Consider the following 14,331-nt stretch of genomic DNA (forward strand, 5'->3'; position numbering starts at 1 on the left):
GTTTGTTGGCAGTCTGGGGCACCTCATCTCCCAGGTCTTGGTTCATGCAGCACCCAGTCTAGGGCTCTGAACATGACAAGTGTTCAGAGAATGCGAGCAAGGGATCAAGAGTTCAGATGAAGAGCAGGCAAGCAGAAAAGCCGTAGCTGTGAGCAGATAGAAATGCTGAGCACATCCATCCCAGAGCAAGTGTTTGCAACACAGGCAGGGGAAGAGTGAGGGGGAAGCCAAGGCTGCGGGTGCAGGGGGTAAGGGAGCAAGGGGAAGGCTGACCTCTTGGTAAAGACTGGGGAGGCTCTGGTTATGATCTGGCAAATATTGGCACCTCTGTGAGCCTCAGTTTTCTCAGCTAAAGAATGGGGATCCCTGGCCTACTCTTTCTCTCTTAAAAATCAGATTTTTAAGAATTTCAAAGGTGCCAGGGGCCAAGGGACCTGACCTGGCCCCAGCACTTGTGAAATGAGGAAAGGAACCCCCAGAAGTGAAAGAACTCACTCAGAGTACACAATTCAAGACAAGCTGGAGAAACCTGTATGGCAGGTCCTCCCCGACTGGGCTTCAGCCTGCATGCCCAGGAGGACATTTCCCCAGGCCCAGCTGCTACTCACTGCACTTCGTAAACTGCTAAAAGCTGTAGAAATAACGGACTGAGCCCAGACCCACCTCCTCCTAATCACTGCTCCTGGGCGCCCCAGGCTTTCACCTCTGCAACTAAGTGGAATTATAAGAATGCCCCCCAGGGGTTACTAGGAGGATCCTACGGGAAGCAGAGTGCAGGCACTCGGAACACGGAAAACCCTCTCCTTACACGCCGCGGCTTTCTTCGGAGCTGAGCAACTTCCAGTATGATGGGGGACACTTGGGCTCCGGACTCTGACAGACCTGGGTTCGAACCCTCAGGGACCTCGCGCGAGGCATCTGAGGGCTCCGTGCCCTCAGCTTCTCCATCTGCAAAATGGGCCCGAGAGCAGGAATAAGGCCGCCAGCAGGCCCCCTGGACGCGGGGCGGATGAGGCCGGGCGGTGCCCGCGCGGGGAGGATGCTCGCCGGCTGGCGGGCCGGGAGGAGTGGGGCGAGGGATCCGCGAGGAGGGGTCCCAGGGCGGGGCGGAGGGCTCGCGCAGGCAGTCCCCCGCCGGAGGGGGAGGGGAGGGGAGGGGCGGCGCACGTCGCGCCGCGTCGCGCGCCGCCCGCCGCCGTCTCTTGCAGCCGTCACTCGTGGAGCCCGCGCCGCCTTGGCGCGCGCGACCCTTACATAAGCGTCCCCCGCGGCAGCGCCGGCGCACGCCCACCCGCTCCGACCCGCTGCGAGAAGCGGGAGATGCACAGCGCCGGCGGCACTCACCTCCTCGCTGCCGCCGCAAGTCGTCGCCACCGCCTCTACGGCCGCTGTCTCCACTGACAGGGAACAGCTGCGGTCTCCGCGCAACCGAACTTGCTGCAGTCCCAGTCCCGCCTTACGGACTTCCTATTGGCTCAGGCAGCCCAACCCCTCCTATTATTGGACAGCTCCCTCCGTCACTCACCGCTCCCTTCCCAGGACTCCTCCCTACGCCCGCCCGCCCGTCACGTTTAAGCCTTGGCGCCCCACGTTAGCCCCGCCCCCCTAGTCCCCGGCGGGGCACTTGATTGGTGACGAGGCTGGGGATGTCCGCCCCTGGTATACCACCGCCTACTCCCTTGTCTCCAGAGCCCCACGTGGGCCGCAAGGCCCCCGCCTTGTCCCGCAATAGGCGGAAGTGGCCGTGCTTTGACAGGCCGTGATTGGCTGTCGGCGGGGGTGGGGCCATGCGATTCATTCACTCGAGTAGCACGTGTCTCCCAAAGCCGCAAGCATAACAGATAGCAACTGGGCTCGGGGTTCGGGTACACTCAGATATGCGCTAGTGGGTGGAGGAGAAGTCGGAGAAAAAGGGTTTGCGAAGGGCAGGAGGAAGGAAATGGCGCTTGTGCCACACGACTTGATGTGATTGTGTCTTTTAGGAGCTGCGGTGGGGGGGGGGAGTGATGGTGATGGGGAGGAATCTCGGTGTGACCTTGGACAAGAGACTTCCCTTCTCTGAGCCTCAGTTTCCTAGTCTGCAAATCGAGGCCACTCAGGACCTAGAGAGTTTAGAAGGCTTGGTTGAACGGAAAGTTTCCAAAATGGGGCTCTGTGCCAACCAGAGGATGCAGAGGTGGCCAAAACAAACCAAAATTACTGCCTCCCAGTGAAAGAAGATAGACGATTTTAAAAAAGAAAACAATGCGGCCCTGAACAGGTCTCAGCAATGATGCTCTTAAGGGTGCAAACACTGTTATCAGGTAAGAGAATTAACAGCAAAGATAATAAATCAGTTGTAAACTTCCACTTTTGTTTCAATGATAAAGATTAGCATAAAGCACTTTGCTGAGCTATTTTGCAGGATTTAACACCTCACCGCCTCCCCCACCCCACCCCAGGTGCTCAACCAATAGATCAACTGAAAGCTGTCAACTTTTGCCCCAATTCTATGCTGAATTCCCCTCCATTCAAGCCCCTTCATGAACATGCATATACGACCCAAGCCAGTTCATGAATATGTATGCACCCTTAGCTTAAAAGCTTCCCCAATTTTGCTGTTCAGTGATACATCACTCTGAGAAAAATCCCCAGTGTTCTCGTTACTTGCTGCAAGGAATTAATTCTTCCTTCTCCTGATTTTTTGGCTGAACCAAGAGATGGACCCCGTTTTCAGGAACATGGGCTCAGTGCTGGCTGGTCTCTATGAAATTGAGTCTGGTGGCTTCACTCAGGTTCAGGTGAATCTCATGTCAATACCACCAGGTGGAGGTCTGAACAAAGAAATTAATTGAGAACTAGATATGGACTGCTGTGAACAAAGTGAAAGTGTTAATTGCTCAGTCGTGTCTGACTCTTTGCGACCCCATGGACCTGCCAGGCTCCTCTGGCATTCTCCAAGCAAGAATACTGGAGTGGGTTGCCATTCCCTTCTCCAGGGGATCTTCCAGACCCAGGGATTGAACCCAGTTTCCTGCCTTGTAGGCTAGATTCTTTACCATCTGAGCCCCCAGGAAAGCACTATTTTCAGAAAATGGACTGCTGTGAACAAAAGTAGTATGGATTTTGGAAGTTAGCTCAGACATATAAATTAGTTGAAGTCTGATTAGGAAGCAAGACATTCCTCCATCCAGGTTCTCTCCTATCTCCGGGCTGAGTTCCCCTGGAGGCTGAAGTTGGAAGGGGTATTCTACCTCAGATAGAGAATACTACGCAGCCAAAACCCTGGGTGGGAAGTCCAACGTGGCTAGAAAATGCATTCCTCTGTGCGGGCATCTGTAATGCTAGAGACAGAGTCTAACTGGGACAAGGTTCTGGTGGGAACACAGATTGCTGAACCCCTACCTCCCCTCCCACCCCAGACTGTTCTTACGCGTATTAACCACCAACTCAGAGGTCTTAGAACCACCAGCACGATATTACTATCAACCGAAAAAAGATGCACAGAGTGAGAGTTGTGTGTGAAGTTTTATTTGGAGCAAACTGAGGACTGCAGCCCAGAAGACAGCACCCCACACAGCTCTGAGAAACTGCTCCAAAGAATTAGTAGGGGAAGGTCAATATATAAGTGTCAACTACAAGCTGGCACTTACCAAGAGCACTGCCAAGGACTGAACAACAAAGGCCTTTGCCATCTGCCTCTATGGAGATTGAACCCCACTCTGCTCTAGCTGTTGACCTTCAATAACCCCTGAGGGAGTTGAGGGTGGAGTGAGGCACTCTGTGCTCCAGGGAATCTGGTGGACAGGTCTTTAGATAGTTGGATGTTTTTAGAAATGGATTTTATGACCTCAATCCTTGCATCTCTTCATATTTAGAGAAGCACTAAATCCCTTCATGATGACATCAGATCCTCAAGACTAACAAAGAAACCTTTTGTAAATTGAGTGCTTCATGGTGTCTTCACCAAAACCTTACATGCTGACTTTCCCCCACTGCCGCTTTGGAGCAGTCTCTCAGAGCTATCTGAGATGCTGCCTCCTGGGCACCAGTCCTCATTTTGCCCCAAATAAAACTTAACTCACAACTCTCAAGTTATACATCTTTTTTTTTAGTCAACTTAAGATTTTGGTGAATAGGGAGTTCAATGCAATCAAGCACTTATCTTACAAAAAGTTTTCTGCTTGTCATGAAGAGCTGATGTCATCATGAAGGGATTTAGTGCTTTTCTAGATATGATAAGCTCCCCTGCAGGCTCAGACAGTAAAGAATCTGCCTCCAATGCAGGAGACCTTGGTTTGATCCCTGGGTTGGGAAGATCCCCTGGAGTGGGGAATGACTACCCATCCCGTATTCTTGCCTGGAGAATTCCATGGACAGAAGATTCTGGTGGGCGACAGTCCATGGGGTTGCAAAAAGTCAGACACAGCTGAGTGACCAACACACACAGATATGAGGAGATGCAAGGATTGGGGTCATGAAATCACTTCCTGAAAGTATCTATCTAAAGACCTGTTTATTAGACCTGATAGAGTGCCTGAAGAACTATGGACAGAGGTTTGTGACATTGTACAAGGAGGCAGGGATCAAGACTATCCCCAAGAAAAAGAAATGCAAAAAGGCAAAATAATTGTCTGAGGAGGCCTTACAAATAACTGTGAAAAGAAGAGAAGCAAAAGGCAAAGGAGAAAAGGAAAGATATACCCATTTGAGTGCAGAGTTCCAAAGAATAGCAAGGAGAGATTAAGAAGCCTTCCTCCGTGATCAATGCAAAGAAATAGAGGAAAATAATAGAATGGGAAAGTCTAGAGATCTCTTCAAGAAAATCAGAGATACCAAGGGAATATTTCATGCAAAGATGGGCTCAATAAAGGACAGAAATGGCATGGACCTAACAGAAAGAAGATACTAAGAAGAGGTGGCAAGAATACACAGAAGAACTATACAAAAAATATACAAAAAAGATCTTCACGACCCAGATAATCACGATGGTGTGATCAGTCACCTAGAGCCAGACATCCTGGAATGTGAAGTCAAGAGGGCCTTAAGAAGCATCACTACAAAAAAAAACCAGTTGGAGGTGCTGGAATTCTAGTTGAGCTATTTCAAATCTTAAAAGATGATCCTGTGAAGGTGCTGCACTCAATATGCCAGCAAATTTGAAAAACTCAGCAGTGGCTAAAGGACTGGAAAAGGTCAGTTTTCATTCCAATTGCTAAGAAAGGCAATGCCAAAGAATGCTCAAACTACCACACAATTGCACTCATCTCACATGCTAGTAAAGTAATGCTCAAAATTCTCCAAGCCAGGCTGCAACAGTACATGAACCATGAACTTCGAGATGTTCAAGCTAGATTTAGAAAAGGCAGAGGAACCAGAGATCAAATTGCCAACATCCACCTGACCATCGAAAAAGCAAGAGAATACCAGAAAAACATCTACTTCTGCTTTATTGTCTATGCCAAAGCCTTTGACTGTGTGGATCACAACAAATTGTGGAAAATTCTTCAAGAGATTGGAATACCAGACCACCTGACATGCCTCCTGAGAAATCTGTATGGAGGTCAGGAAGCCACAGTTAGAACTGGACATGGAACAACAGACTGATTCCAAATCAGAGAGGAGTACCTCAAGGCTGTACACTGTCACCCTGCTTATTTGGGCTGCCCTGGTGGCTCAGATGGTAAAGCGTCTGCCCGCAATGCAGGAGAACTGGGTTCGATTCCTGGGTCGGGAAGATCCTGGAGAAGGAAATGCCAATCCACTCCAGCACTCTTGCCTGGAAAATCCCATGGATGGAGGAGTCTGATAAGCTACAGTCCATGGGACCCGCAAAGAGTCGGACACGACTGAGTGACTTTATTTTACTGCTTATTTAACTTATATGCAGAGTACATCATAAGAAATGCGGGACTGGATGAAGCACAAATTGGAATCAAGATTGCCGGGAGAAATCCATAACCTCAGATATGCAGATGACACCACTCTTATGGCAGAAAGCAAAGAAGAACTAAAGAGTATCTTGATGAAAGTGAAAGAGGAGAGTGAAAAAGTTGGCATAAAACTTAACATTCAGAAAACTAAGATCATGACATCTGGTTCCATCACTTCATGGCAAATAGATGGGGAAACAATGGAAACAGTGACAGACTTTATTTTGGGGGGCTCCAAAATCACTGCAGATGGTGACTGCAGCCATGAAATTAAAAGACGCTTACTCCTTGGAAGAAAAGTTATGACCAACCTAGACAGCATATTAAAAAGCAGAGACATTACTTTGCCAACAAAGGTCCATCTAGTCAAAGCTACGATTTTTCCAGTAGTCATGTATGGATGTGAGAGTTGGACTATAAAGAAAGTTGAATGCCGAAGAATTGATGCTTTTGAAGTGTGATGTTGGAGAAAACTCTTGAGAGTCCCTTGGACAGCAAGAAGATCAAACCAGTCCATCATAAAGGAACTCAATCCTGAATATTCATTGGAAGTACTGATGCTGAAGCTGAAACTCCAGTACTTTGGCCACCTGATTCGAAGAACTGACTCATTTGAAAAAACTCTGAATGCCAAAGAATGCTCAAACTACCGCACAATTGCACTCATCTCACATGCTAGTAAAGTAAGGCTCAAAATTATCCAAGCCAGGCTTCAGCAATACGTGAACCGTGAACTTCCTGATGTTCAAGCTGGTTTTAGAAAAGGCAGAGGAACCAGAGATCAAATTGCCAACATCCGCTGGATCATGGAAAAAGCAAGAGAGTTCCGGAAAAACATTTCTACTTTATTGACTATGCCAAAGCCTTTGACTGTGTGGATCACAATAAACTGGAAAATTCTGAAAGAGATGGGAATACCAGACCACCTGACCTGCCTCTTGAGAAACCTATATGCAGGTCAGGAAGCAACAGTTAGAATTGGACATGAACAACAGGCTGGTTCCAAATAGCAAAAGGAGTACGTCAAGGCTGTATATTGTCACCCTGCTTATTTAGCTTCTATGCAGAGTACATCATGAGAAACGCTGGACTGGAAGAAACACAAGCTGGAATCAAGATTGCCGGGAGAAATATCAATAACCTCAGATATGCAGATGACACCACCCTTATGGCAGAAAGTGAAGAGGAACTAAAAAGCCTCTTGATGAAAGTGAAAGAGGAGAGTTAAAGTTGGCTTAAAGCTCAACATTCAGAAACAAAGATCATGGCATCTGGTCCCATCACTTCATGGGAAATAGATGCGGAAACAGTGGAAACGGTGTCAGACTTTATTTTGGGGGGCTCCAAAATCACTGCAGATGGTGACTGCAGCCATGAAATTAAAAGACGCTTACTCCTTGGAAGAAAAGTTATGACCAACCTAGATAGCATATTCAGAAGCAGAGACATTACTTTGCCGACTAAGGTCCGTCTAGTCAAGGCTATGGTTTTTCCAGTGGTCATGTATGGATGTGAGAGTTGGACTGTGAAGAAGGCTGAGCACCGAAGAATTGATGCTTTTGAACTATGGCGTTGGAGAAGACTCTTGAGAGTCCCTTGGACTGCAAGAAGATCCAACCAGTCCATTCAGAAGGAGATCAACCCTGGGATTTCTTTGGAAGGAATGATGCTAAAGCTGAACCTCCAGTACTTTGGCCACCTCACGCGAAGAGTTGACTCATTGGAAAAGACTCTGATGCTGGGAGGGATTGCGAGCAGGAGGGGAAGGGAATGACAGAGGATGAGATGGCTGGATGGCATCACTGACTCAATGGATGTGAATCTGAGTGAACTCCAGGAGCTGGTGATGGACAGGGAGGCCTGGCGTGCTGCGATTCATGGGGTTGCAATGAGTCGGACACGACTGAGCGACTGAACTGAACTGAACTGAACTGATGCTGGGAAAGATTGAAGGCAGGAGGAGAGGGGGACGACAGAGGATGAGATGGCTGGATGGCATCACCGACTCAATGGACATGAGTTTGAGTGAGCTCTGGGAATTGGTGATGGACTGGGAAGCCTGGCATGCTGCAGTCCATGGGGTCACAAATTGTCAGACACGACTGAGAGATTGAATTGAACTGAACTGAACTGAAAGACCTGTTACACCAGTTTTCCTGGAGCACAAAGTGCCTTATTCTCCACACTGAACTCCTTTCAGGGCATGTCGATGGTCAACAGCTGCAGCCACATGGGATTCAGTGGCAAATGCCCTTGGCAAGCACCAGTCCGTAGTTGACACCACTTAAGTCCCTCTCTAGGGAATGGAATCCTCTATATTGCATTGCTAGTATTAGAAGCTCTCCAAATGGCTCTAATGTGGGTCAGTGTTGAGACTTGCAGAGAGACCTAGAGAAGTTATTACCCAGACTTCCCTGGTGATAAGAATCCCCTGGGGCTCTTTAAAAATAAAAGGGATTCCTGGACCCCAGTCCTCTCTGGATTCTGAGTCACAGGGTGGGACCCAAGAATCTATTTAGTTTATTTTTTTAAACAAACCTCAACCTGTGAAATTGATTCTTGAGGCCCAGGAAGCTTGGGGAACTTGGCTGAGTTCCTGGGAGATGCAGGGGAAGATGATATGGGAGAGACAGGCTGAGACCAGCCTGTGGAGTGCTGGCCGGGAGGCGCACAGGTCTCTGGAGGGAGTGGTCCCGGGGCAACTGCAGAGCAGCTCAAGGCTTCTATTAGTCTGGGAGTGTGTCTGCTTCGGCGTTTGTTTGTTTTTAATTTAAAATTTATTTTTTTATTAATTTATGGCGGTGCTGGGTCTTCATTGCCACAGGGGCTTTCTCTAGTTGCAATGCGTGGGTTTCTCGTTGCAGTGCTTTCTCTTGTTGCATGGACTCAAGGGGCACAGGGTTAGTTGCTCCCTACATGTGGGATCTTCCTGGATCAAAGATCGAACCCATGTCCCTGGCATTGGCAGGCAGATTCTTAACCAGCGAACCACCAGGAAATCGCTTGCTTTAGTGCTCCTAAGTAACTGTTACTTTGGGGAAAGTTCTTGGTTTTTATCTTCTGTACTCCCATCCCCTCCTCACACTTGAACATCACTTCTACAAAAGATGAGTTTGGCACACTGTAGGTGCTTAATATATAGCTTGCAAATGAAGGAATGGAAATCACCAGCCCACACGTAGTGTTTGAAACTACAGAGTGAATGGGACCATCTGCAGAGGCTGAGTAGGGTCCGGTAGAGAGGGGAGTCCAGACGGCACCACACTTAAGGGGAAGGGGAAAGTTAAACAGAGGGAGGCATGGGCTGACAGGGAGGAGGGAGGTGTCAACAGGGCCAGGAAGGAAAATGAGGTGATGGGGACAGTCCGATTCCTTCACTCCACAGTCATTTTAGCTGCACCAAGAGACATACAGTGAGAACAAGGTATTTTCCCGTTCCCTGGCTGCTCCCAGACCAGTGAAGGTACACAAAACTCAAAGCACTCCATTTCAGAACAGTGTGGTGCTATGCTAGAGATAATGGTCAGAGTGCTATGACCATCCAAAGAACTTACTCCATGAGAGGGGAGTAAGTCCTCCTTGGAGGACTTCCTGGGGGAGGCAAAGTTGATAGATAGACAGATACATACACACAGAAACCAAGCATTTATCAGATGAAGATATTGATAAAAAGGACCCCACACATGGCCCAAGCAAAGGTGAGGGGCAGCATGTTGGGGTCAAGGCATGGAGAGGGTCAGCAAGGACAGCTCGCCAGCAAGTGCAACCTGAGAGGGGCTGTGGGGAAGGCCAAGAGAAGGACTGAGAAGGCTTGGGTAAGCAGAAGCATCCAGGGCAGTGGGGGCTCCCAGATTAAGCCATGAACCCTTGTAGCAGTCACTGTAAACCCAGAAACAGCCCACCCCTCTGTGTTTTCTATTCAGAAAGCCAGAGTTGCCCTGAGAGCTCACAAGGACAACCTAGATGTCCCAGATCGCCTGTCCTGAGATGACACAAGAAAATCACTTTTTTTTTTTTTAAATTAATCAAATTCTAGCAGTTCAAGCTGAAACCCAGCCTCACAGCTGGTGGGATCTCAGGATAAACTCTCACTGATGGAAAGACAGGGTAGGGGACTAGGCTGTGGTGAACATGTCCCCTCACTGCCTGGAGAACACCCTTCTCTGCAGGCTGGATCATGTCTTCTTTCTAAGCAGCAGGGAACCCTCAATGGGCTGGGGACGGTTCAGGAGTAGCTCTTCTGTTCTTCTTTGTAAGTTTCCCTCCCCTCCCCACCCCCACATCCTCGAGGGGTCCAGGCCACTCCACCCACGCTTTTGTGATGAATCCCCCAGACACAAGTCCATCCCATCATAGAGTCTCTACAAGTCGGGCAGACCTTCCACTTGCCAAGGTAGATCCAGGTCTAGCAACTCTCCAGGTCCATATCAAGGGCTCTGCCCATAGGTTGAGGCAGAGAAGGGTAAGGTCCTCCTCCTAGCTCTGAGCCATAGCTCCCCTGGACCTCCCACCATCCCTGAACAGGTACACTGTACCCATTTTTCAGGTGTGGACACTGAGGCTCAGAGAAACAAACTGATGCCTCTCTGGATCACAGAGTTATTCAGGGGCAGAGCTGGGACTGAACCTCCAGTTCACTGACCCCAAGATTGTGCTCTTTCTGCTCCACTGGCCACCTCGGTATAAAACAGAAGACAGGAATGTTTATAGACTTCAGATTTCAGAGGAAGAACTTTGGTTTGAAATTTGACTCCTAAGATCACAGTCCTCAGAGGTGGGAGGGGCTTGAGCAATAATATTTCCAAGACTTCCCAGGAGAAACAGATCTCCTGGAATGTGACTGTACAGACAGCTTTTCAGGCCACTGCCCAGACCTGTCTATGCCAGGGGCTTGTGATGGGGCTCAGCAGCTGGTGTTTTTTTAACAAGGGAAGTTTGGGGTTCCCTAGCTAGACCCGCCCAGCTCCATTTTACAGACCAGGAGACAGGCTCAGACAGGAGAAGGGGCAGATCCACCACCGATAGTCATCATGTCCTACATATTTGGAGAAAAAAATGCAAGAGCACCCGTGTGACCAGCGCTGGGACCCTGCAATTATTGATACATGCTTTGTCTAAAGTAAGACTAGGGGCTTCCCTGGTGGCTCAGTGGTAAAGAATCCACCTGGCCATGCAGGAGACACAGGTACCATCCCTGATCCGGGAAGACCCCCCCAACTGCAGAGCAACTAAGGCTGTGCGCCACCACTCAGCCTGCGCTCAGCGCCCGGGATCTGCAGCTACTGAGCCCACATGTTCCAGAGCCTGCGCCGAGAGAAGCTACTGCAGTGAGCAAATGCCCTGCAGCTGGAGAGTAGCCCCTGCTCGCCACAGCTAGGGAAAAGCTTACCCAGCAACGAAGACCCAGCAAAGACAAAATAAATAAATAAAATTGTAAACTGAGATTAATCCTCCCCTGATTTCTCAGAGTGCTGCCAGGACCACATACACAAAGCCCTAAGCACGATGCCTGGCTCAGAGCGTAGGAGCTTTTGTAAGCGTTTTTACTGTTAGGTAAGATGGTACAGAGAATCCCGAATGAACTTTTTGGCCAACCTAATATTTGTCCTTCCCTTTCTCTGATTTCTCCAAGTGCTAAGTTGACCAGAATCTCTTGTTGAACCTGACACCCTGGCATTTCAGCTTCCTCTGGAGAAATGAAGACCAAAACAATAGACCATTGTTCTGAAGTAAAAGGACTAGTTCCCCCTCAAATGTACTGTATTACAAGACCTGCTCAGGCAAAGAAATAATTTATATTATCAGTTGAAACACATGCAAACAATTAAAATTAAATATGTGTATCTGTGGGCTTCCCAGGTGGCTCAGTGGTAAAGAATTTGCCTGCCAGTGCAGGCGTCACAGTTCGGTCCCTGGGTCAAGAAGATGCCCTTGGAGAAGGAAATGTATTCCTTCTAATTCTTCTTGTCTGGGAAATCCCATGGACAGAGGAGCCTGGCAGGCTGTAATCCATGGGGTCGCAAAAGAGTCGGACATGGCTTAGCAATTAAAACAACAAGCAAACAAGTGTATATCTGCACAGCCCCTGCCCTGTTTCTGGTGGGAATCATATTTTCAAGGAAAATTCTAGTGGCACTAACCACTAGGCTCACGGTTCTGTCTGATCACCCTGAAGGGTGCCTGAAGACGGGTGAAAAATGGGGGCGGATGGGGGTGGAACGCACGTTTGCTGAGGACTCTGTTTGCTGACCTAACTCTGCGGGACTGCACTCAAGGCCCACTACTGACTGTGTCTCATTGGGTAAGTTTCTTCACTTCTCTGAGCCTCTGTTATTTCACCTGAAAACGTGATCACAGAGGTAAGGCTCCCAGAGTGGAGGGCCCACTCCATCCCCGTTGTCTTCAGGATCAGTCAGATTCTTCTTCCTGGCCCTGGAAGGAAGAGCGACAGCCAGTCTGCCTTTCCAGTCTTTTCCCACTCAAAGGGCGACTCTTTCTTCTGTTCCCAGGCTTTGGTCGCCCACAGGAGCCTGCCCCCATCTCTACTGCAACAGTCCTCCACGCCCTTGAGGCTGGGCTCCAACGCCACCTCCTCCAGGGAGCCTGCCAGGATTCTCCCAAACCAGATAGAGTCTCCCATTCTCTTCTGTGCTCCCTCAGCACTGGGTGTCTGTTTTAAGGTACCTTCCTTGATGTACCTAAGAATTCCTCCTTTTCTGGGGGTGGAGTTTCTACCCTGCTCCCCTTGGCCTTCCTTCTAGCCTAGATATCATCAGAACAAGATCTTGCTCACAGTGTGTAGGTTTGGAGCAATTTCACTGGATCAGTAGTAAGAAAGAACTGGGCAGCCTGCCCCAGTTTGCAGCCTTCCGTGTAAGCAACCTTAAATGACACCAGACATTTAAGTCTCGGACCACCTTAGGGAAGACTGTTTCATTCATGTTAAGGCGTACATTGTGCACCCCCCCCCCCTACAACACACACACTTCAACCTCTGAAACGGGGCTATATCTTCAATGAATGGGCAGTGGATATCCATCAGCACCTTCTTAGATTTGATGAGATAAAATAGCATCCCTTTTAATAGCTGAGTAAGTCTAGGCGCGTGAGGTTAAGCTGCTCACTCAAAGCATCTAGCAGGACTTCCCTGGTGGTCCAGTAGTTGAGAATCTGCCTTCCAATTCAAGGGACGTGAGCTTGACCCCTAGTCGGGGAAGTAAGATCCAACACGCCAAGGGGCGACGAAGCCCCTTTGCCTCAAGGAAGAGTCCGTGTATCGCAACTAAGACCCGATGCAGCCAAATAAATAAACAGTTTTTTAAAAAAGCACATAGCTGTCACAGCCACTGTGATGACCCCTAATGACCCAGCCTCCTTGTGTTCATGCCCTTGTGGGTCCCCTCCCTTGGGTACCGACTGGACTTGGTGACTTGCCTTGGAGGAGCAGAATACGGCAAAAGTGATGGGAGGTTATTTCCAAGATTTAAATTCTGCAAAGAATCTGACCTCTGCCCACCTGCCATCTCTAGCCCTCTCACTTGCTGGCTCCCACTGAAGCCAGCTGCCATGATATGAGTTGTCCTTGGTAACTGCCAACAATCAGCAAGAAACTAAGACCCTCAGAAAAACAACTCACAAAGAAGTAGATCCACCCTCAGTCAAACCTGGACGTGACTGTAGCCTCCTGACTGAAGCCTGTGAGGGACCCTGGGTCAGAGGCCCCTGCTAAGCCATGCCTGGATCCCAAACCTATAGGAAGTGAGGTCATACCTGAGCGCTGCTTTAAGCCACCAATTTTGGGGGTAGTTACAGAGCAATAGATGCATAATAATCTCCAATATTGAAGGCCAAGCATTGTCTCTATCATGTCTTGGGGACAGAGATAAAAGAGATGTTGTTCTAGCTGTCAAGGGATATCAAGTGTATCAGGGTGTGACATTCCGGTGTGACTGCTGCTACCATGTGTATTGGGAGGGCCAGAAAGGGGGCTGCCTCCCTAACCCAGCTGAAGGGTCAGGCCCGCTTCCAGGGAGCTGCAGCCCAGCAGGTTCTGGAAAGGTGAGAGCTTACCCACCCGGTGACAAAGGCAGGGAGGCAGTGGGGAGGGAAGGAAAAGAACATATTTTCTCCTGGTCCTCCACGGGTTTGTGGATTTGGGAAATTGTTGTAAGATTACACGCTTGGCAAGAAGGTATTTGGCATCTAGAGGCGTGACGCAAGAGCGAGTGATTCACCCTGACACGTCTCAGAAGCCTGTGAGTCATCAGCAAGCTCTTCCCAGCCCAGACTGGGATGAGCGGGAGGATCTGACCTAACTGCACTGCGGGGAAGGAGCTGATGATTGTGTAATGGTTCTGTTGCTTTTTAACCAGGGTCAGGGTTGGTCTGTGGCTCAGGTGCTAGAGGTGTGGTTAGAGTT

General features: G+C 49.1%; 1 protein-coding gene across 3 annotated transcripts in view; it reads right to left on the minus strand.

Annotated features, from left to right (window-relative positions):
• PC (pyruvate carboxylase) overlaps positions 1-1,409 on the minus strand; it is a 102,772-nt gene extending 101,363 nt beyond the window's left edge. Inside the window, exons 1-2 of one of the 3 annotated variants that reach the window (XM_040256412.1) lie at positions 1,345-1,395; positions 809-948 (exon numbers count right to left, since the gene is read on the minus strand). The gene's annotated coding sequence lies outside the window, so the exon portion shown is untranslated. Of the gene's footprint in view, positions 1-808; positions 949-1,344 lie in introns of all 3 variants that reach the window. The other 2 variants (XM_040256410.1, XM_040256415.1) reach the window with 2 other exon arrangements.
• Positions 1,410-14,331: the final 12,922 nt, after the last annotated feature.

This window comes from Oryx dammah, unplaced genomic scaffold (assembly GCF_014754425.2).
Source record: "Oryx dammah isolate SB20612 unplaced genomic scaffold, SCBI_Odam_1.1 HiC_scaffold_15, whole genome shotgun sequence".
Lineage (NCBI taxonomy): Eukaryota > Metazoa > Chordata > Mammalia > Artiodactyla > Bovidae > Oryx > Oryx dammah.